Below are 24,298 nucleotides of genomic sequence, written 5' to 3' on the forward strand. Positions count from 1 at the left end.
CGCTCCATCGCCATCGAGTTGAGAATCGGATTCAAAATCTCCTGGTGTTATGCTTTCTCTGCCATTCAGCAGGCTGAAGAAGTGATTCCTTCATAATCTCAGTATATTCTGGGCATCAGTCAAATGGTCACTTCTGGGGGTTCTATAACAGTATACTCCGATCTTGAAACATTCTGTTAGTCGCCGCATCTTTTCGTAGAATTTTCGAGCATCACCTCTATCGGCCAGCTTGTCAAGCTCTTCATACTCACACATTTTAGCCTCTCTCTTTTTTTTATCTGCAAATGCTTCTCGCTTCCCTCCTCAACTTTTGGGGTACAAGTGTACAAGCGACAAATTTGTACAACAGATGATAACTTTAGAAAAGAAAAATAAGTTAATATTAGTGGCCCTCTTAATTTTCCGAATGTTTTCAAGTTCTGCTACCGTGAAATATTTTTTTCTCTTAAGTTAAAGGCAACATTATTCGAAAGCATGTCTTAACTGAATATTTCCATAATACTCTCAATTTCAACGCTTACTTTTTTGGATTAAATAAAAATATTTTAATTCCACTATTGTTAGTTCTTTATCTACTTAATACTTTTTTAACATTATTTACTTATAACCTTCAAGATTTTTTCTATAACTATAGCTTTCTGCGCTTTAATTTATGATGATAAATTCTTTCTTCCTAAAGGATTTTCAAAGCCATAATGTTGTATTCTTAAAAATCGTTTATATTTTTTATTTTATCCAAGGCAGTGAAAACTTCATACATAAAACTAAAAACCAAATCGTAGCTATAAAAGCAACTAATGACAAATTCACTCATTCTAAAACGAAAAACAGAAACTTCGATTCACCCTAATGCTCAAACTACAATGACAAACTTTCTGCATGCAATCAGACCTATACCCATACATCCATACTTCTGCATTTGACGCGAGTGTTTTCATAATTAATGAGAAAGTATGTGGAAAAACAACACTTATGAAGAGTTATTAGTTCTCAACTAATTTACACAACTCATAGAATTTGTCTTCGTCTTTAAGTAACAATGTGCAATATAAGCTGATAAATGTTGCTGTGTGTTGTAATTACTTTCACGTTCGATGTCATTTTTCTATTATAATTAAATGCCTATAGTTCGTTATAGCGACTGCCGCCAAAACCTACCAACAACAATCTTTAAGTAAAAATATAAATAAGGATTGCGCCGCGATCTAAGGTCTAATGTGCCCTCTCCTAGGTCACAAAGATTCACTTAGCTCCAGCATATTCAATCCAATATTCTACTAGGTGCTATTGAGGCGATGTGTGTGCGTCTGCAGGCTGCCGGGCAGTCAGTTATCAAGAGTTTTGGAATTTTAGGGTCCATTTCGTCGCACAGGCAATTTACACAAGAAGCTAGGCCCATGTGATATATGTGCTTCTTGAGCTTGCAATGGTCAGTGTAGAAACGACAAGTAGACGGGTTTGTCGATTGGGAGGTTGATACATATTTAAACCTGCTAAAGTTACCAACTTGGCATGGCTCATGCCTTGGAGTTGTTGCCAATACCTCTCGCTGTTGACCCCTTCATCCTTGCGGATCAGCTCCTTTATGACATGGGGACCAAAAATAATAAAAGGTTCAGGCCCTACCATGTTGGTAGCTGTTGCGGAACGGGCGAACCCATCAGCCAGTTCATTCCCTGATATATCTTTGTGACCGAGCACCCAAAAAAGGTGCACTTCTATGCACTCCTGCACTAGTAACGATTTGATCTCTTACCCAAAAATCCCTTTAAGTTCCGCTCGACTGTCGCTGAGAATAACTATATGTTTGTAACGATAGTTGTGTTACAGTTTTATCTCTACGCACCGACTTATAACAAAGACCTCTACTTGAAAAATGCTCAGAAAACTTCCCATACTCAAGTCACCATATACCCTCCGACATTTTCTAGCCGTCGGTGTACCACTTGATTATACTATTCGTGTACTGTTTGCGAGTAGTATAAGAAAGCAGAATCATTCCATTCAGTCGTACTGGATTACCTTGGACCTTTAATGAAACTAACTCTTTTGGCAAGACTGTCCCTTGAGGGAAGAGCCGATGGTATTTCGCTAATTAAGTTATTCATACGCTGAGCTGAGATTACCTTGCCTCTGCCAAACCCTTCTGCTGCCGTTTGAAGCAGTGTATATTTGGCGAAACAACCAATTACTAGCTGAAGTGCTGCCGTCGGGCATATGTATAACCACCTGACAATCCTTGACTTGTAGTTCCATAATTTATCAGCTGGCGATTGCATACCATAAGAGCTTTAGTAGCTTTGATCTAAAGTCAGGTCAACATGTTACTTAAACCGCAGAGTGGAATCCAGCGTGAGACCAAGATATTTGACCATATTATTCATCTGAGACGGGTCAGAGACCTGCGCCTCGTAAATGGGACGATGGTCGTCTTTGAGTGGTTGATGTTCAGTCCAACCCCACTGCACCATCCTTTAGCCAGACCCAATCCAACAACGAGTTTATGATTCGGAGCATCAGTTTAGAAATATTTAAGGGTAATAAACTTAACTTTTTGCGTCGATATGTGATATTGAAATGAAAAATGCTTCCTAATTTCACTCCGACGTTCAATCAACAGTCATCTGAGTGGAGTGCTCGGCGATAAACTGCCACATTTGATGAAAAAGAAAATGTTGTTTAACCAAGACAATACACAGTGCCACACGTGTGGATGTTGTGATCAGTGCATCATTCTCGATGGAAACTATGACAAGCCTGGGTCTTTTCAATTGAGCTGTTAGCTTCCATTTACAATTTTCGATTAGAGTCTAGTCTTTGAATATTTACTTTCTTGACAAATTAGTTTCTGAAAATCTGTCAACGATTATTGCTACAATCTCCGAACAAACTGTTCAGATCCGATCACTATGCTGTATGCTATGTGCTACCTTACAAACTGATCGATCGGAATCAACTCCTTATATGGGAAACCTTTTTATTTGATGAGATATCTTTACAAAATTTGGCATGGGCTATTGCCTAAGGCAATTGTGTAATCTCTGAAAGAATTGTACAGATCGGGCAACCATAGCATATAGTTGCCATACAAACTGAAAGGTCGGCATCGAAACCTGGTATGGGAAATATTTTTATTTGACGAGGTATCTTCCCAATATTTGGCAGAGATCATTACTGAATTAAACGGTATAATCTACGAAGAAATAGTACTGATCGGACCACTACATCATATAGCTGCCATACAAACTGATCGATCGGAATCGAATCTTTTTGGGGCAAACATTTTTATATGACTAGGAATTTTCACGAAATTTGGCATGGATTATTGCTAAAGAAAGCAGCACAATATCTGAAGAAACCCTTCCGATCGGACCACTATAGCACATAGCTATCATACAAACTAGCTGATCAATATAAATCTTAAGATTATTATATGTTTCTTCTTGTTTATTTCAACACATTGCAACCTCAATCGAATTTTAGTCTTCCAACACTTGAAACACTTTTCTGTAAAATAGCCCAACCGTCAAAAGCAAATGTTTTAAGAAACTCCTCTTGTATGCTCATCTTCCAGTTTCAGCGAGTTCTCATTACAAAATCCAATTTCCCTGAAGACGGAGCGGAAAAATCATTTAATTATAGAAACGCACTAATCGCCTTAGAAGTATTTTTTTTTTTTTTTTTTTTTTTATTTTGTTATATTTGCTTTTGCATCACAATGTATGGGTGGTTTAAAACGCATTATTCCATATTAAATTTCTACTCACACTCCATTATTGCCTTGTGGCAGCTACGAGTACTTCATGTCATCACACTTGCGTGCATGTAGTGGTAATTGTATAAGCGAGTAACTGTCAAGCGGCTAAATGGATGAAAATGAAGCTCATCAATTCCTTTCACTTCATTGCATCCACAATGGAGCAAGGAATTTGGCGACTCGTTGGCGTTCAGCGCAACAGTAGCGGTGTCAGCGGCTACAAGAACACAACAACAATTACAATAACACAAACATCATTTACACGCGTTGTCATCATCAACTCAACGCTATTTATCGACCCTACTGCACCGCGCACACACCTCGTCATCGCACTTCTTGCGGCCTGCGTGCGCTGCTCTTGAGGCGTCTTCAGTTCGTAAAGTGAGTTAACTCCTCACAAGATGAGTAATTAAAGCGAGCTGTGCGCGCCGCAAGGCGATGAAATTGACAGCATTGCTGCCGCTGTAACCAAAAGTTGGGTGGGAAGTGTGGTGGTGAAAGTGACGTCAAGCGAATCGAGTGCAACTGCATCGATTGGCAATTGAAGACTGCTCGCCAAGGCGAACGCAGACACTTGAGCTTTTCAGTACAAACTTATTCTTTTATATGCTGACTACATACTTATATATCGTCAGTTAAAATGCAAAATAACGTATCATCAAAAAAAAAAAAAAACGAAATTGAGTATCATTGATTACGATTCACTACTTCAAATTACATACATACGAGTAGGTCTAACATTTTCAGGTTCTGCGCTCATAAATGAACCAGTTTTAACCAATATTAAAGTTGTTTTTCACTCAGGTTCCATTTTATTTCGTGTTTCATACACGTCACTGTAAATTTTCAAAAATATTGTTACGTTATTTTGCATTTTAGGTGATGATATATAGTATGTACATAAGTATAATGTTTTTAAGAGTGTATATGTGTGTGTGTGTTTGCGCACACGCTCAAGTACATAATTATTCGTATTTGCACTCACTCGTTTGCATGCCAACTTAAGCAACTACTATCCAACTACAAATAATCGAGCAGCGAAATTCCTTCGAAAATTCTTCAAGTTGCTGCTTGGAATTTCGCCACCCTTTTTGTTGTTGCTGTTGTTTTTGTTGAAATTTGTGCTCATTGAATCCGGAGCGAGGAAAACTTTTATTTTACTCTTTATAAATTCTGATGATTTTGACGCAGCAGCGTCCCAACAAACTGTCGACGCACAACTGTAGCCCGTCCTGTAGCCTCCATTCACCGTTGCAGCATAATGAAATGGATAAAATATTCCATCCTATTGAGTATACTTATTCAATTAGCGTCCCGAATGGCTGGTAAAAGATGCGGAGCGCCACCTTTCTCAATGACTGGAGAATTATTATGTGCGAGCGCTACAATGTTGCCCCTTGGGTTGTTGCAGATTTACTCAACTAACGGTTATGCTAATAAACATAATAGAATCAATATATTTATGCTCTCGCAACACGTTGCACCGGTTGTTTGTATCACGTAAAATTAATTCGCACATATATAAGTGATCAGGATGATAAGAACGATTGTCTGTGTGTCCGCCGGTCCCAACTGTCAACAAGGAATACTAGTCGAGTGTTTTGCGTTGTTAGCGCAAAGTAATACATTTAAAGATCATCGCATACTGCATTGATTCTTCGTGAATTTTTCGAATTCATATTCACTTGATTTAGCTCCGTGTGACTCTTGGCTCTTCAGTCAGCCCCATTGTTTCAAGGATTGGAAAAAAGTTGTCTTACCTGGTGTTAGGATCATGGGAGACTACTTTGAGGAGACGGCACAAATTTTGAAGCATAAATTCCAAATTTTAAAAGTATGAAAAAAGACTTACTATTTTTTGCTCATTCTTGAGGTTTATTCATTTGAAAATTGCGAGTATAAAAAATATTGGACCAAACAGCATTTGTCTTCTTTACTTCCACCGTCCGTGTAATTTCTATTCGACTGTATAATTATTTCCTGCAAAAAGCCCTACTACTTTATAGATATTACATTATCATTAAAAATAATCTAAATCGGTCGCAAAGCATCCCTAACAAACACCAAATGTCTGTAAGCCTGTAGAAATCATTGAGTGCGCAATTTTTGGTATTCTTTGCTTTAAATAAGAATGCGATCAGCTGGACAAAAATTGAGATCATCTTTCGGTTATGCCACCCTTCCTTAAAAATATACAAAACTGAAGTCTGTATGAGGCGTTGCTACAATGAGTCCCCAACGTTTACTTATATAAATTTGATCTGTGGTAGGAAAAAAACCATTTAAAACAACATTTTTGCCGTTTCTATCACTGCCGTTTTATTCAATGTACTAAATATTTTGTCCTTAGCTAATATTTTTATCAGTTATAGTTAGTAATTACCATGAAATGTAACCGAGGTTTCTCTTATAAGTACCCCCTTATAAATCTGCCCTCCCATTTAAGGGGAAAGTCTTCTTTAGAAGCTTTAAAATTCGAATTTTTTCTTTGCTTAAATCGCTTTAAAAATAATTTAAAAATTTGTTCCTAAATATATAGATTGAAATTCAAAATAATATATTAATATGTTCGAAGCTAGCAGGGAAATAGTGACAGAGCGTCCAGCAGGTATATTAGCGCTTGGGCAGAAAGCGAAAACTTTGACGCGCGATTTCTCGGTTTTTCATTTTTTAGATTTTTCTTGGTGGGCAGGTTAGAAAAAAAAATAAACGTCGTATGGAATTGAGGCAAAGTTTATTATCGTTGACATTAAATTATCTTCTATTTAAACTAAAAAAAACTAAGAAAAGTCAAGTTTGAACATGTTTTCAAACAACATGATATAATTTTTTTTTGCTCAAAAAACATTTTTTTTAATTTTTAAATTTCTTTTAAATGTTACAGTTTTTTTTTGGAATTTTTTTAGTTCAACTAGAAGAAGAATTATTAAAAAATATGATTCTTTTTGATTTTTTTATTTCCGATAAAAATTGCGACCGACATCCTACCCGCCGCCCGACAAATGCACATGCGAGATGCATCGGGCAATTGCAAATTTCGCCTTAATCAATTATTTCTTTCCCCTCTCTAAAGCTTCTCTTCTAAAAATATGTCATGGCATTGACTAAAAAGAAATTGTTCAGATCGAATCACTTTAGAATAAAGCAGCAATGCAAACTTAATGAATGTTTCCTAACATTCGCAAAGTTCCACAAATCATTTTGAGAAACGGAATTTCCAGGTTTAAATATAAAGAGGTAGCTTCAAACGAAATTTCCTCTAAGTTACATATATACAAACTTACAGCAAGTTGTCTTTTGTTTTTATCTTAAGAAAAGTTTAAAGAAACTAGAAAATGGTCTGATAATTATATGATGAACTTATTTTTCAATGTGCAAGGTAACTTTGCTACTCAAACCTACCTGACGTAACGTGAACTTAGTCAAGAATAATTTGTTTCAGCTTCTTTTCTTCGAACTACATCAAGTCGAAAAGTATTATATTATATTTGAGAATACTTTACATACTTAATCTATTGTCCTACAGCACTGAAAAATTGTTCGCATGCCACGCATTTCTGCATTCCTTATGCCGACAGCAGAGATGTAGCGCGCTGGCACTTAACCCTCACACCACGCTGACCTACACCCATAGCAGATATGCGAGACGCACTGCTGCCACACAGTCTGCGCTTATTGTATGCCGAATGGGAGAACCGACCGACGAAGTACGAAACTGGTGGCAACGCTGGCTACGCAGAGCTGGAAGTAGGAAATTGCAACATCGCCCATCAGCAGCCCTATTGGCTTCGAGCGTGTCCGTCTCGTAGCTGGCTCTGCCCGACTAAAAAGAGAAAGACTTAACAGAATTTTAAATTTATCAAAGTAGACTGAGTAAAAGCGGTTGATGTGCCGTTTGAATGCAGTGAAAGTGAGTGAGTGTGCGGCCGTGTGAAAGGCAATGGCGGAGAAGAGAGTTTATGCACTCCGCAGCACTGCAGCGCACTGAATGCAATTATGGTAATGCAACTGAAAGCTTTTGCATCCTGCATATCAAATGTACGCCAGTTGACATGCCAACGTCAACGTTGTGTCAGCGCAACAGCCACCCACACAATGCTACATGCCGCATGCCACTTACCTCTTTCGGTTTTTTCGCATCCCTCACCCCCGCCATGCACCGCACTAATGCTGCTACAATATTCAGCCATTGTATTACTTTTACTTTAGCCGCAACAACAGCAAAAAACAATAATAGTAGCTGCTGTTGAATCTCCATTTACAGTTATTTTGCGTTGCGCATCTCTCCGGCTGCCACTACTTTGCGGCATTAGCCGTGCTGAAGACAGCTCTCAGGCCAATGTCGGCGTCACAGCAATATCAGCAATGCAACAGCAACAACAATTGAACCGAAATTGAATGCTAGTGCGTGACTACCACTCGAAGCGCTCGCTTGTCGTGCGTGCACGCTGCAGCAGCAGCGCATCATCTTGTCAATGTGTTCCCTCATTGATCCGCTGACGGCTTATGCCGTTATGTTTATTATTTGTTCACACTTTTTCATTCTTTTGCTATTTTATTTTCCGAGTATTTTCGAATCTTATTTTYTGATTTTATTTTCGGTTTCTTTTTAATTTTTTTAATATACCGTGATCATCGCAGCAAACTGGGTCAATTTAACCATGTCCGTCTAACTGCATGCCTCTCTGTTGTGTACACGAGAACTAGTCTCTCAGTTAGATATTATATAAGATATCAATCTGAAATTTTGAACACATTTTTTTCTCCAAGAAGCTGCTTGTTTGTCGTAGCCGGCGGTATTAGCTACTACTAGCTGCCATACAAGGGGAGCGACGAAAATCAAGTCCTTGTATGGAAAACTTTTTTATCTTCACGAAATTATGTACGGCTTACTAGCCAAAACAAGGTAAAAATTTCCAAACACATTGATCTGATCGGATCGCTATAGCATATATGTAGCTGGCATGCAAACTGAAAGATCGGAATCAAGTGCTTGTAAGGCACCCTTTTTCATTTGAAGAGATATATTCACAAAATTTGGCATGGATTAGTGTTCAAGGAATTCTTACAATCTCCGAAAATATCGTTCAGATCAGCATATAGCCGCCGCACAAACTACATGGTCAAAATCAAAGAAAACATTACAGCTCTTTTCTCCTTCATGCAAAAAGAAAGCGCCTGTGAAGGGTATTATAGCTTCACTCTTCTTGTTTTCATTTTATTTTATCCTTGCAACATGTTGACACAGAGTATACTTGTTTTGTTCACTCGACGGTTGTATGTATCAACCAAAACTAAGCCAGATAGATATAGAGCTAGTACTGTTAAAAACTACTAAAAGCGCGATAAATCAATAACTTAAGGTGCTGATTTAGAAGCTTCAAAAAATCGATTTTTTTGAGAATGTCTTTAGGAGGGAGAGAATTAATTGATTAAAACGAAATTTCTGGGATTTACAGTTATATATTTAAACATCATTCTCTCATTGTTTGAATACAAAATCTTTTATATTCTGCTTTTGGGAAGCAATTGCCCGATGCATCTCCGGCATTTGCCGGACGGCGGGCAGGATGCAGGTCACAATTGCTGTCTGAAACAAAGAATTTAAATAGATTCATATTTTTTAATAATATATGTCATAGCTAAACTGAAAAAGTTCTAAAAAAGTAAAATTCTACAATTTTTTAAAACTTGAAAAAAAAATATGGATTTTTGCCAAAATTTTCCACTTTATGTTGTTTATGTTCAAACATGACTTTTCTTGGTGTTTTTTTTTTGTTTTTTGTTGAAATAGAAGATAATTTAATGTCGCAGATAATACATTTTTCCCCAATTCGATCCGACGTTTAGTTTTTTTTTCTATCTTGCCCGCCATTTAAGAAAAATAGTCAAAATGAAGAACAGAGAAATCGCGCGTCAAACTTTTCGCTTTCTGCCCAAAATCTCTCTTATCTGCTATACGCTCGGTCACTATTTTCCTTCTAGCTTTGAAAATATTTCGAATTTCCATCTATAATTTTGGGGGCATTTTCTTAGATATTTTTCAAAGAGATTTAAATTAGCAAATCGAATTTTGGAAGCCTCTAAATCAGGCTCCCCCCTTAATACGCCAGAAACATTACAGCTGAGTAAGTTTTAAAATTGGACAATAGGTGGAGGCACCGTCCTTCTTTAGATGAAATCACATATCTCCAAGCCTAATCGACCAATCTTAACTAAATTTCCTATCTCCCAACTAACATAATTTTGAACCCCATCTGATTCTCTCCTTTCGAATAATTATGGCAAACAATTTTTCAGATCCAACAAAAACCACACTCTAGGTACCGAATATTTGAATGGTTGATTCTTACTGAAAATATGGCAGATTTATATTGAAATTCAGAGAGAATCCTTTTCTGATAGTAATATGTCGGTATGCTACAAATGGGTTGAATAGGGTCAATACTTCTTCAGCCCCCATATACTTAATAAGCAGGTTTTCGAACTTCTTGGGCGCTTTATACTGTATGTTGGGTAGTCGAAAAAATATTTTCGTATTTGGTCTATACATAGATGTCGTTGTAGTCATATATCTCCAGTGCTACCAATCACATTTTTTCATACCATATAATACTGGAAAGGTGAGATTGTAAGCTTTATTGAACCAAAAATTAAATTCGCAAGTTGAAAAAAAATTACAGTTGTTCAAAAATGAGTAAAAAAAAATAATGAAGAAATTCGCATTATTTTGAAATTTTTGTATAAAAAAGGGAAGACTACCACGCCATCAATGAAATTTGTGAAGTTTACCGAGACGGTGCCGTATCAGTTCGTGTGGCACAACAATGGCTTGGAACTTAAAGAACTTTCCTTTCTTCTTCAAACGATTTTGAATCATTTAAAAAAGACTGGCTACAAAAAGAAGCTAGTTGTTCGGGTATCACATGTCTGTGAAAAATTGAATAGACCGAATTAACATCTGCGATTCTTTTCCGAAACGAAATGAAATCGAACCATTTCTGAAGCGAATGGTAGCAGGAGACGAAAAGTTGATCAAATACGAAAATAAAGTGTGATAAAGATCATGGTCCAAGCGTGGTGAAGCTTAGCAAATGGTCGCAAAGCCAGGATTGACGCCTCGAAAGGTGCTCATCTACTATGAGCAGCTCCAGCCTGGTCGAACGATTGATTCTACATTTCACTGTCAACAGCTGATGATTTTGAAGCGAGAAATCGAAAAAAATAGCCAGAACTGATCAACAGAAAAGGCTTCGTCTTCCATCAGGACAACGCTAGACCATTCACATCTTTGATGACTCGGAAAAAACTGGGAGAGTTGGACTGGGAGGTTTTGATGCATCCATGTAGCCCTGATTTTGCACCATCGGAATACCATTTGTTTCAGTCAATGCAGAACTCTCTTAATGAAGTAAAGTTGGCTTCCAAAGAAAGCTGTGAAAATTACTTGTCGCAATTTTTTTGCCGAGAAACCATAAAAGACCATTTGATTAGAACTATGAAAAGACTTTTTCGACTACCCAATATATCGCCCAATATGTGAGTAATCTTAGTGAAAGTGAGAGAGCATGTTTTTATATTAATGGGATCATTTTTGTGCTTAGAATGAATAAAATCGGGTGAAAACTCCTGGCTTTAATGCTTACAAGTTGCAAGAGTATGAAATGTTCGGTTGCACCCGAACTTAGCTCCTCCTTACTTGTTTTTTNTGTATTATTATTTTATTTATCAATTTTTTTATTTAAGTTTCCGCTCGTACGCTCACGAATGCCGGAGCATATGCATGAATTATGCCAGTAGCAAAAGATCAAGTAGAATATGTACTTGAAAATTCCATTTTCTTACACTTCTTTCTTTTCACTGTTTACTTATGAACAATCATGAATATCGAGGAAAATAAATATAAATACGAATCTGCAATTTCATTGAACATTGTCCAAGCACTAATTTGTGTGCGTTTGTATGCGTGTGCGTGTGTTTGGGGTGAGAAATATGCATAATTCGAATGCAAAGCCACTAAAGTTTGCTGTACAAATATGTGTTGCATAGTGTTAGATAAATTGTGCACATTTTTGTTGCATGTCTTTTTCGGAATGTGGCGAATCAAAATATTTACATAAATAATTGAATTTATTTGCATTAAATTTAGTTGCTGCGAATTGTTGGTAAGGTCAAACGAAGTTGCTTTGTCTTTTTGTTTTCACTGCACACATTTTTGTTGTATAGTATATGGTAAAACTGGTTAGTGGCGAGAAATTGAATTGTTTATAAGTTAGCAGTTGCATATATACTATATATATATAATATATATATTTAGACAGTTCAAATGGAAAATAAAATATTCGGAATGTATTAAGCGTAGCAGAGAGATAAAAAATTTACAAAAATATTTTTATTTTTATATTTGAATGCACTACGAATGACAAATATGGAAATTATATTGCAGTAGTTTTTTTAATTGCTTATATTTTAGTTTATGTATCATAGACTGGCCATTGTTGTCCAAAGATATTATTGGAAATAATAATGTCATGACGTTTCTTTATTTTATTAATCTCCTCAATTTATCATATTGCCTGTTCAGTATGTGGCTTTGTAGAGGCAAATCAAAAACTTGCTTAAAAAGTTTAAAAACGGGAAAAACCCATCAAAGCTATATAACCATCTACAAATATAGAAGTTTTCATGCCAGCAGTTAACTTTGAACTTTCAAGTTGTATGGTAGCTATTCGCTGTAGTGGCCTTAACTGAACAATTTATTCAAACGTTGCAAAATTGCCTTGGACAAGAATCCATTTTCCATTTTGTGAAGATATCTCTCTACAGTTTTCCATACAAGGGCTTGATCTTGATTGATCAGTTTGCACGGTAACAATTTCGTAGACAGGTTGGCTTCTATATATCGGACGTTTTGATATATGTGTGCTCTTTGTGTTGAGTTGCTTAAAATATTCATCTCAGCCAAAAAATAAAATAAAATCGCTAATATTTTCGCTCGATTTTTTTACAACTTTCGACATACATTAACTCAGTCATAGCTGATCGATAAATATAATTCAATTTTTGGGGAAGAAGCTCCACCAAGGACCAGTGTTTATCGATGGTAGATCACTCCAAGACGGAGCCCATGAAGGTAGTCCAAAATCAGTTATTGATCCAAAAACTATTGATAATATGCGCAAACTAATAGACTAAGATCCTCATGTGACCTATTGTGAGATAGATAAAACTATGGGCATTAGTGGGACTAGCTTACATTCAATATTGCATGAACATTTGACTATAAAAAAATTATTCACATTGGATTCTACACAATTTTTCAATCGCCCCAAGAAAGGCTCGTGTCGATTGGTCGAAAGAAATGTTAAAAAAGAAATTCGACAATGGTGCTTTTAAACACATCTATGGGATCGTGACAGTTGATGAATCGTGTATTTATGATTGTATGATCGCTAAAGTAGAAATCTATAGTTTGAATGACTGTTTCAAAATGAACTCCAACATACGAAGCACTCCCAAGCAAATGGTTACTGTTTTTTGGAAAAACTGTAGAAGTTACAACCATATTACTAGAATAACGCTGCACAGGAAATTATGAGTGGTATTTAATAATTTGCTTGTCAGTTGTCTTTCAAGAGATCATGAAAACTAACCATTCACCATGACAATGCTAATTCTCACACATCGACTGAAACAACTGCATTTTTGACTAAACACTTTGAAGAGTCATCCTCCGTATAGTTCTCAAAAAATAGCTTTTTTCTATTCCTGTACGTAAAAAATAAACTAAGGGGTAAACGTTTTTGAGACAAAAGTTCTTCGAGGATTGTTCAAATGCATGTTTTCTAACCCCGAAATATAAACTTCCACCTACGTACAGGGCACATACGTGACATTTTTTAAATCCTGATTTCATATAAACCTAACGAAAAAGAAGAAACATTAACTTCAAATGAAAGAGTTTTCGTAACAAGCACTTGATTCACGACATGGGGCTAAATCGACTCAACTCATCATGCTGATCATTTATATATACCTACAGATGTTTTGTAGGGTCTATTTTTTTTTATTCCAAAATATTCAAGACCTTTCCAGCTAAAATAGCCCGAAAAAATGTATCAGTCAAAATTAACCAATAAGTACTGTATTTAGAGTAAAATTGCATAATTTAAAGTTTGTTCATATAACTTCAGACTTATAGATATGTATATCTGTATATGTAGAGCTATACAGAGTTGTTTACTTCAAAATTAGTCATTCATATGTCCATGCAAATGCTCTTTAGGAGCCTGAAAATTTCAGTATTGCATAGATATAATCCATACACATTTAAACCCACTCTAAAGCCCTCAAAAAATGCTAACTTCTGCAGCTTAATCCTAGAACAAGATAAATAAATAGAATTTATCGATTTCATTCTTTATTAAACATATTTTGTTGACTAAAATTGAATAGCCCTTTAAAGAGTATTTTAAGCATAGAAATATGGATTTTTATAAATTTTAGACTGGTTTTAAATTGTCCTTCCTTCTAATATGTTTGATGTGAAGAGCTTGCAAGCCAAAGCTACCATCTAATTTTAGCAGAAATTTTAACACGTTTGCATAACATCCTTAAAATACAGTTCGAAAATAGGGTACCCTCATATTTATTTATATATACATACTATATATAAATATTTTTTTTTTAGCCTTTAATACCAATATGGAGATCACTATCTTCTTGTATAGACCTTTTTTGTTTGACCAGAAACGAAATTTAGCATAGATTATTGTCCAAGCCATTGCTAAATTCTCCGAACAAAATTTTCAGATCGGGCTACTATAGCATATAACTGCCATACAAATTGAACGACCAAAACCAAGTTCTTGTATATAATGTTACACCACAAATATCGGTTAAATGTAATTGAAATTATGCTGACACATATTTTTCAGCACAATGGTTTGGATCCAAAAATTTACGTAGTCTCTAAGTCCTTCTTAGTTCGAGTTAACAACAGCCCGCCAGTCATTTCTTCGTTTCTCTATCTGGCGCCAATTCGAGATACCAAGCGCAGCCAGGTCCTTCTCCAACTGATCCACAAGTCCTTATATAGCATAAGTCTTGAATATTAAAAGAGTTATATCAATAAAATAAACCCGTAATGAGTGATATTTTACCATGTCTTCCATGTGACGAAATGCTATCATCACTCAGGAGATTAAACATTTCCATAGTAATGTTAAGGGGCCAGTAGGGTAATCTGGCCAGTTTTTGACATATTTTCATACACATTTTTACTACACAATAGAACTTTTTTTACATTTCATGAGATATATCGTAGAATGTATAATATAAAGAGTTTTTTTCGGAACTTTTTTGATGACATCTGTAGGAGGAATGGCTGGGGAAATGAGTTGCGTTTTTTCACTGGCGGACACGATTTCTCATGTTTGGATCATCTGAAATACAAAAACCCAATTCATTCTTAAAAAGTACGTGAATGGTTATCGTCCCTACTAGAATCATGAAAAAATGGTGATAATTAAACGAATGACTAACTTTTTTTTTTTTGTTTTTGAATTTGTCCCCATGTTTTTTACATAAATTTTGTCATAACTTTTTCTTATTTTTCCCCATGCGTTTTTACATAAATTTAGTCATAACATTGTCAATACACTATAAAAAATTATGAATTATGAAAAAGGGACGATAGCCAGCGTTTTGTGAACATTAAAAAGGAAAAAAATAAGCAAATCGGTTGAGTAGTTCGACCGGAATTATGTCCGCCAGTTTGAGAAAAACTCGTTCAAAGTTTGAGGGGTGCATTCCGAGCGCTCTAAACTTCGACCGGTATTATTATTTTTGGGCCTTTTTCGAAACTTTCCAATGTTAAAGTGAGTTCATACATTAATTCTAAAGATACAAGGAAACAAAAAATGCAAAAAAAAATTATTTTTGAAAAAAGATTACCCTATTGAACCCTTAATACCAAACTGTTTCCATAGTTATACATACTATGATTACTTACGTTTAATTGCGCTACTCAACAAATTTAAAGGAAAAATTTACGACTGATGTAGCAAGAGGTCTGTGGAGTATTTGAGATGTCCTGATTATGAATTTCAGTTCAAAAATTTTCCATCACGTACAGCTATTTTTGTCTTTTAGTAAATGGTGGTAGTTTGACTCCCATAACCCTTGACTGCAACACAAAACATCCTACGTGTTAGGAAATTTTTACTATAAGCTTCTGTTTTAGTAACCCAAAATTAGCAAGTCCAGCCTCTAACATCACAGTCGCAATATGAGTATAAATAGTATTGTTACTCATTCGCCCTGACCAACTACTTGAATGCATTTTAAATATAACTATATTAAAAATTTCAAGAAAATCCATTGTTAGACGAGAATTGGTAGGTAAGGAATCAGGAATACGACAACGAACACATTTTTCGAAGGAAACTTTAGAATGTGCTTTACCGGTCTCTATTGCCTTGTTCTGTTAGAATTACTCTCTCCACCTTCTCTCTTATTTTATATTAAACTTCATTTTTAGCTTCCTGTTAATATTTTATTATTCGATTCTCTTTAAGTAACATTTACTTCAAATTACTGCTTCTCTTAGCATATTGAATATTTGTGCCTTTACTAAAATATATATTGTTATTCGGGTTTTCATTACTTGGATCAAAAAATACATACAAGTATAACAGCATTGCAAAACCATTGTTTATTTCACACTGAAAATAATACGAAAAACTCATTTTCGCTTCGTAAACGCCAACTGCATGCAGTGAGTACACCATGACGTATACGTGAAATGCTTTTTTATACCATATAACCCCATTTGAAGGGCCAAAATACTTTAAGCCATTTTCTAAATAGCAACATTATTGTTTGGGGAAAAGATTGCCTTAAATTCTCCGATTTGCGAACAATGAAAATTACGTGCCTAGAATCGAATTATGTGGGAAAACTAATGCTTCGTCACTTAGGCACTACGTGCTTATTTAAATTCGACTAAACTTATCCCAAAAGTAATTGTGTTTCATTTTTCAAACAATTTGCTTTGTTGTTGCTGATTTTTGTTTTTTTTTTTGTTTTTTTGTTTTTGTAGCATTTTCGTCGTTCTTTATTTATCTCCATAGGTGCATACACAGAAAACCCATAAATATCGAAGTAGTAGTAGCAATACTAGAGCAGAGTAGGAGAAGCAATGAAGCGGAGCGTTCATTTCTAATTTGCGAAAATAAATGTCGACCATCACCATTCAACATAACATGGCACATTGGGCACATACTCGCATGTATATATGTTTGTATGCATATGTACACAAGTGTTTGCTTGTAGGCGTCGTGTGCATTGGCTTTGACTTTCTAGCTCGATAGATTTCCACTATGTGGACATGACAAATGTGTTGAATATTTATGATGGTTTTTCCAACGACCGCATTTTAGAGATTAATGACATTGTGCGACTAAAGTGGCAGCAAGTAAATTTTTTGTTTTGTTTATAGGTCAAGCAGACAAGCGTCTAAATATATGGACTTGCTTCTAACTCCGCCCAATCCAACGGCTGCTATGAGTGGTAAAGGGGTGACCTTTAGTTTGTGCGCGAGACTATTGCAATTGCTTCTGGATTTGGGGTGGAAGGTTTTTTTTCTTTATTTTTCTAATGTATGATTATTTGGTGCAAATTATCACAACAACGGACTAAAATATTGACATAGTTCCAGCTTTACTAGAACATGTTATAGGCATATATAAAGCTAAAAATGGGTTTTGAAGTAAATCGTCTGAATTTGGATATGATTATTCCATTTCAGGTATAGTCTTGACATTTGAGATGTCTAAATTCAGATTGGGGATCAGAGAATTGATGGCGTTCATTGCGTTTTTGTTAAATCCAGTCAAACAAATTCATGATGCTCCAAACCACGGGTATCGAACAAACAATGAGCATCATTTTGATTTTTGAGCGGCTTGAGCGTGGTTTTTTTTTTTTTTGGTTTCGGCTCGTTTTTCTCCCATTCCGATGACTAGTGAAAGTCCTAAACCCATGTCTCACCGGCAGCTATAATGCTCACCATAAATGTGGGATCGGAATTCGCATGGTACTCTTTTTGAAAAAAGTTTGGCTTTATATAGTTGAGTCCAGCAAGAACGCATTTGATACCACAAAAATCATTCGAATGGACACTCGGGCTATGTCTCTCTCTCTTTCTCTCGAATAACTCTCCGTAAAAACACTTTTTTCGGCACATATTTGTCTCAAATTTGTCAAGAGCCAAAGAAATATTAAACTTTTTGATTTGACCACTTACTGACGAACAGCTGTATAACTTATACCTGTAAAAACTATGCGTCCCGTACGTATAAGGAGGGTTTCAAAGTAAACGAGACTAAAAAAAACAGAACATGGTTTTTTCGGCAAAATCAATTTATTTTATTTAAAATAGTCTCCTTCTGCTTCAATATAGCTTTTTGCACGGTGCAAAAGCATGTCGAACGAGTGTTTTAGCTCGTTGGCCGGCAAGGCCGCCAGTACAGTATGCCGGCGCAAGCCTTTTGCCCTCTACGTCTGCATAATGCTTTCCTTTCATGGGCAAATGCATTTTTCCGAAAAGGAAGAAATCGCGCGGTGCCATATCTTGTGAATACGGGCAGTGGTTAATGGTTAAAATGTGGTTTTTGGGCAAATAATCGGTCACAAGCGTCGATCGATGAACCTTTCGTAATCCCAAATGTTCAATTCCACTTCCATGAATTTCAATGCCGAATCAATCAGCCGAAATCGATTTTTGATGAATTCACGCACAGTTTCGATAGAATTTCCGGTGATGACGGATTTTCTTTATGTCCTCACGAACACTTTGAAAATACTCGTGTACTCTGCTACGGAATAGGCAATCATTGCCAATCATTTCATCATAGTATTCGCGACTTGGCTCACGCGTCATTATTGACAATCATAACTTTGAAGTCGAAAAGAATTTCGTCCTTCTTGGAACCAGCATTTACACAAACAACAATACCGGCCTTGAAATCTAACGCAGGATCACTCTTGCCAACAGGTGTTTCTTTTAATTGAGTGGGCAATTGAAAAGGAAATTCATGTCTCGACGAACAAAGATCAAACTCTACAAGTCCCTCGTTATTCCCTTCCTGCTATATGATACGGAGGCAAAGGACAAAGGCAAAATCTAATGAGTCGGCGTTAGGAGTGTTCCGGCCCTTAGGCACTTTTAGTTTTTTTACTTTTACTTACCAAAGTGACTGGGCACATTATATCATAACATCAACCTTCATATAAAGAAAGATGAAGTTCTTACCCATTTAAAGTTTGAAAATGGGTTTAGGTCGTTTCGAGTCTAAGGCCTCTAATCATTCGCTTTAGCAAATCAGATTATTTTACATAATATTTATATCCGTCAGATATCCTGAGGAAAACTTCGGAGGGAACCAATGACTAGATGGTTCGATTGACCCCTATACTGAATTCTGACAATCAATTTGCGATGAAACTTTGAGTTGCACGAGATATTCGGCGACATTGACATAGTTACATAGTCCAACGAAGCAAGAGATAGCAGCTACGCTAGCTAGGTAATGTTGTCCGAATAGATGAGAACACTCCAGCATTGAAAGAAATCGATTCGGAAAAAACACTCGCCGATAGAAGCAGGCAAAGATAATTTGTTTATTGAGACCCCATGTCCCACCTAAGAACTGTGGTAAAAAGCAACTTACACTCAAAGCACTTTAACATCAGAGTACCGCTGTATTACATTTCCACATTGTATTCTCTCAGGGATAAGGGCGAGCCATCGACCGTGCTAAGTCAAAATTTAAGTTCAAAAGTTGGAGCAGTGAAACTCATTTCCATGTGCAAATAATTGGTCTACCGAAGTGACTTATTTGGCTGGCCGAGTAAGTCGTTCATAAAATATTATTTTTGTTGTTGAACACACGCACGTCCTAACGGACTGAGTGACAGGTGTGCTGCCACTGGCAGTTGCGATTGCGGTAAACTTATTTGCGCATAATTTAATTTAAACTTTGTCATTCACACTCGAACTCGCACTCGTGGCCTTGTGCTATTAACGTATTTGTACAACTCAAAAGTGACGTGGCTGCGGATGCGGACGCCGTGCATAACGTGACGTGACGTGATGTGATTCATCACCTTGAGTTCAACGCGGTCGAAAAAACAAAGAACATGCAACAATGAAGTGAAACATTGCTCTACACTACAACAAAAACGACAAGCTTGCAGTTACATACTACATATATGCAGCAGCATAAGTCCGATTTATTGTAGCGCATTGCCGTCTTGTCGGCCACCGAAATATGGAATTCCACGTGCGTATGCCAACTGCGGTTTTAGTGATAAACGGTGTTGGCCTGGCGCATGTTTATTTGTCCGGCTACGGCTAGTCACTCCGAAGTGCACACATGCACGTACATAACTGCGCTAGCTAGCTGCGCAAGCTACTCTGTGTGTGTGTATTAAGCGGTAAATGCACTCGACATGTTTGTACGGATTATGGGTCGTTGGCTTTGGGGAGGGAAGAGGAAGGAGGGAAAATGACAGCTACTGCCACCGCCAACGTGCAACGCGTGCTGCGAAGCGCACATCCGCTTAATCTCACTGCAATTGTAATGGACAAATGAACAACAAATAGTGTGGTAATTGCAGCGAAGTGAGTTGTGGTCACGACGGTATTGGAAGGATGATTAGCAAATGTCAGTGGTCGCAAAAAAAGCGAAATTCGTGCCTAGTGCTCAGCGGATTGTAGGACTGAGACTTGGAATTATAAAAACATGGAAAATTGTTGCTCTCTGCAGACAATGGCAAGCCTCCGATTTTTTTTTTTTTTTTGTTTTGCTATGCGAAAATTTCTGCTAATATACATGAACTCTGAGAGTTTTTATTCATTACTTTAACAAGGAGAAAACCGCAGTCGAAAGTCATCGCTGAACAAACGGGCCAGAAGGGGTTGGACGATTAAAATAATGATTTTGGTTTGGAAGCCAACGAACCTCCTGATCGGCTAAAAAAGTTTGAAGATGAGGAGCTGGTAGTATCTTAAGATTGTTGCCAAAGTTAAGAAGAGCTCGAAAAATATTTGAGTCACTCAAGCAGTCATTTCATTAAGCTTACAACAAGATGGTTACATTAAAAAGCAAGGACATTGAGTGCCATATGAATTGAACCCAAGAGATTGTGAACGAATATTTTGCGTGTCCCAAATGAGTATTAAAGGTCACAAAAATAACTCACTTTTGTGTCGAATTGCAACTGACGACGAAAAATGGAAAATAAAGTAGCCAAATATGCATGACGCCAAGGTAATGCCAAGGTATTTGATGTGATCATAAAGTGTTATGGGCTTCTAAAACCGGGCGAGAACATTTCGAATCATCAAATTAATGCGATCGATTGCCGAAAATGCCTGGAGTTTGCAGTGCGAATAGTCTTGAGGTAACTATTTCCTATCATGATAACGCTCGGTCTCAAGTTACAAGACCGTTTGAAAATTATTTGGAATAGTGCGGCTGGAAAGTTTAGCTTCACCCGCCCTATAGCCCAGACTTTTTCTTTTTAGACTACTTAGCATTTTTTCCGTTCGATGCAGAACGCTCTCATTGGAATATGTTACATTGCAGAGCAGAGTATTAAAATTTTAAGGATTCAGATGGACAAATTTGAAATCCGTTTGATCAGCATCTTCATTTTCATATCAGCTGCTGTCTCACTTTACCGTTTTAATAGCGCATCAATGTCTTCCTTCGTATCAATCTTCGTCTCCAATTGATAAATTAGGCGCTGAGGTTTGAGGATACTGTTCTGCAACAATTATGAAATTGCATGTTAAATTTAGTGTCATCGTCCATGCCTCTGCACCATATAGCAGGACCGGAATAATGAGGAACTTATAGAGTGGGTTCTTGTTCGACCAGGGAGGACTTTAGTTCTCAATTTCAATTCCGAAGTAGCAACTGTTGGCAAGAGTAATTCTGCATTTGATTTCGAAGCAGACGTTGTTGTTGGTGTTTATGCTGGTTCCAAGATAGACAAAATTATCAACAACTTCAAATCTATGACTGTCAATAGTGAGGTGAGAGCCAAATGATATCAATACCATCGGTGTATGCCAGCAGTTTTACACTCTTGTAGATCTATCTATTCAGATCTGCAGCTCGAATTATTTTTTCCAGCAGTAGATTGAAGAAGTCGCACGAGAGGTAGATGCCTCGTCTGAAATATCGATTGGTACGAACGTCCTGGAAAGGTTCTGTATTGCTCCACGTCAGTTGACACAGCCGGAACTAGTTTTGCGGAGATACCATATTCAAACATAGCGGCATAACGGTAAATCTTTTACGTGTGTTTAAAAGTAACTTTAAAATCGACGAAGAGGTGGTGTGTATCGATCCTCTTTTCAGGGCTCTCTTCCAAATCTTGGGTTTAGAACTTTCTATAGCTTTTTTTTTTTTAATTTGTTGCAAATTGGTGCCAAAAATGGATGAAGTCCAACCATCAATTAACTCAACCCCTGTATTTTGGTTATTCTAGTTGACTATTTTTTCTAAATAAAGGATAGGAATATATTTATACATGATTTTTGTATTGCCAAAAATATATGAAATTGATCCCGATCCTTCGTTGGTCTTAATATCCTAATATATAGTGAGTTTTTTACTTGTTTTGATTCACGTTACTGCCACACTGGAACCACTATACTTACATATTAAAAAAGTAGGCTCAAAGCTTGTGTTGACTATCGAGTGATTAAAACCCTTAGAGTTAGGGAAAGGCGAATCTTACTCAAAGAAAAGACTTACTGAACCACTTGTGACTTACACTGAGTATGAAAAATCTTGAGACAAGTTCTGTGATATATAGGTACTTTATATAAGAATACTCAGCTTCGCTCAAACTAAGAGCAATCTTCGCAGCTATAAGTCGGGCAGCTAGAGAGCTAGGTCTTAGGTCTTATCTTTTGTGATTACTCTAACGCGTACCAAATTATTATATCAGTAAAGGTCAATGGCTCTCTTTTTTGCGTGTTGTGCCAGAACTTGAGGCCATTTTGTACCACTGTTCTACTGAGCCTACGTGCATCTTCTTTTGTATGATTACACAGACACTTTGTCAGAGCTAAAATTGTGGAATTTATACTGACTGTCAGTTTGATTTTCATTTGGTGATAAGCATTGTTGATGTGTGCCAGAAATCCAACGAGCTTACCATATCCGCACACACACTAACAGCAATGACAGCCAGCTACGAAATACTCGCCGATCCTTTATATATGTATATTATTTTGTTTTGTTCTCATTTGTATGCCTGCGATGCTGTGGCGGCTAATCCTTTTCGTGTAACTGCTATGGGCTTTGGCGATAAAAGCGATTTGCTTTTATTTTACGCTTCAGTTTAGTCTTTGAAGCGCCAGCACAAGTGTTCTTCCACCATTTTGCTTTGACTTTTGTTGTAATTTTTGTTTTTGCTCATTCCCTCATTATAAACACTAAATTTGACCACTCATTTACGCAGCTCAATGGCCGTTAAAAATGTTCATGGAAATTTTAGAGGAAAGTCCTGCGCTCAAAAGCGTGCTGAGAATGATAACTGGTTTCCTAGATTAGGAGTTGAGCACAAATTTTTGGTAGAGGCACATGTAAATAAATCTGCGCTCAATAGGCAGGTGTCATGAAAGTAGCCCGTTTGAATAGTTGAGTAATTCTCAATGGCACAGCGGCGCTCTGGAGAGTCAGAGAGAGTCTCCTTACTATTTGTGGCATACCGCTATTCAATTCTGCTTTTGCTCTCTTTGCTGTTGCAAAAATTCAAGGCTTTTTCGCTCTGTTGTTTTTTTTTTTACTTTTCGTTTTTTTTTGGTTTTCAAAAATAATTTATTATTTACTTCTTGTTTTTTAATAAGAAAAAATTAAAATATCTTAAATGAAAAGGAATATTTAAGAGAGAGGTGTTATGTAATCATGTTCTTGTTACTGCTTGCTTGCTGTTTACACTCTTATAAATATTATTATAAGTAGTTGTATATTGTTGTTGTTGTGCCTATAACAACCTTTCCTGCTACGTGAACATTAAATATTTATATATAACTATATATAAATATGTGACAGATATACATATGTATGTAATTATCATATTAAGTCTGATTTAAGATTTTCATCTCATTTTCAAAGATTTATTACAAACAAATTTAAACAATTGTTGTTTTTCTCCGTTTTTTCTTGTTCATGAGTTGCTATATATTTATATATAAAAAAAAAAGACAGAGAGAGAGCGAGCTGTAATGCCGTCATGTTGTCACTGTTTTGTTGTTGTAGTGTGTGAGTGTTCGAGTGAGTGAATAATCAGTCGAGAGTGTGTCAGAGTGAGTTTAAATTCGAATTCGAGTGAGAGAGGTACTTTGACAATTTCAGCAGTCTTCCACATTTAAATATGTTCTTTTTACTGCATCTTCTTCTTCTTCTGATATTCGCTCGTTATATATATGTTCTGTCTCTTATACACATCTAGATG

At 36.5% G+C, this 24,298-nt stretch overlaps 1 protein-coding gene across 2 annotated transcripts in view; it reads left to right on the top strand.

The window, feature by feature from the left end:
- Window positions 1–24,298, top strand: part of LOC108969022 (protein-tyrosine sulfotransferase) — a 210,353-nt gene that overhangs the window by 110,823 nt on the left and 75,232 nt on the right. The gene's annotated exons all lie outside the window — the stretch shown is intronic.

Source organism: Bactrocera latifrons, unplaced genomic scaffold (genome assembly GCF_001853355.1).
Source record: "Bactrocera latifrons isolate USDA-ARS-PBARC rearing strain unplaced genomic scaffold, ASM185335v1 scaffold_238, whole genome shotgun sequence".
Lineage (NCBI taxonomy): Eukaryota > Metazoa > Arthropoda > Insecta > Diptera > Tephritidae > Bactrocera > Bactrocera latifrons.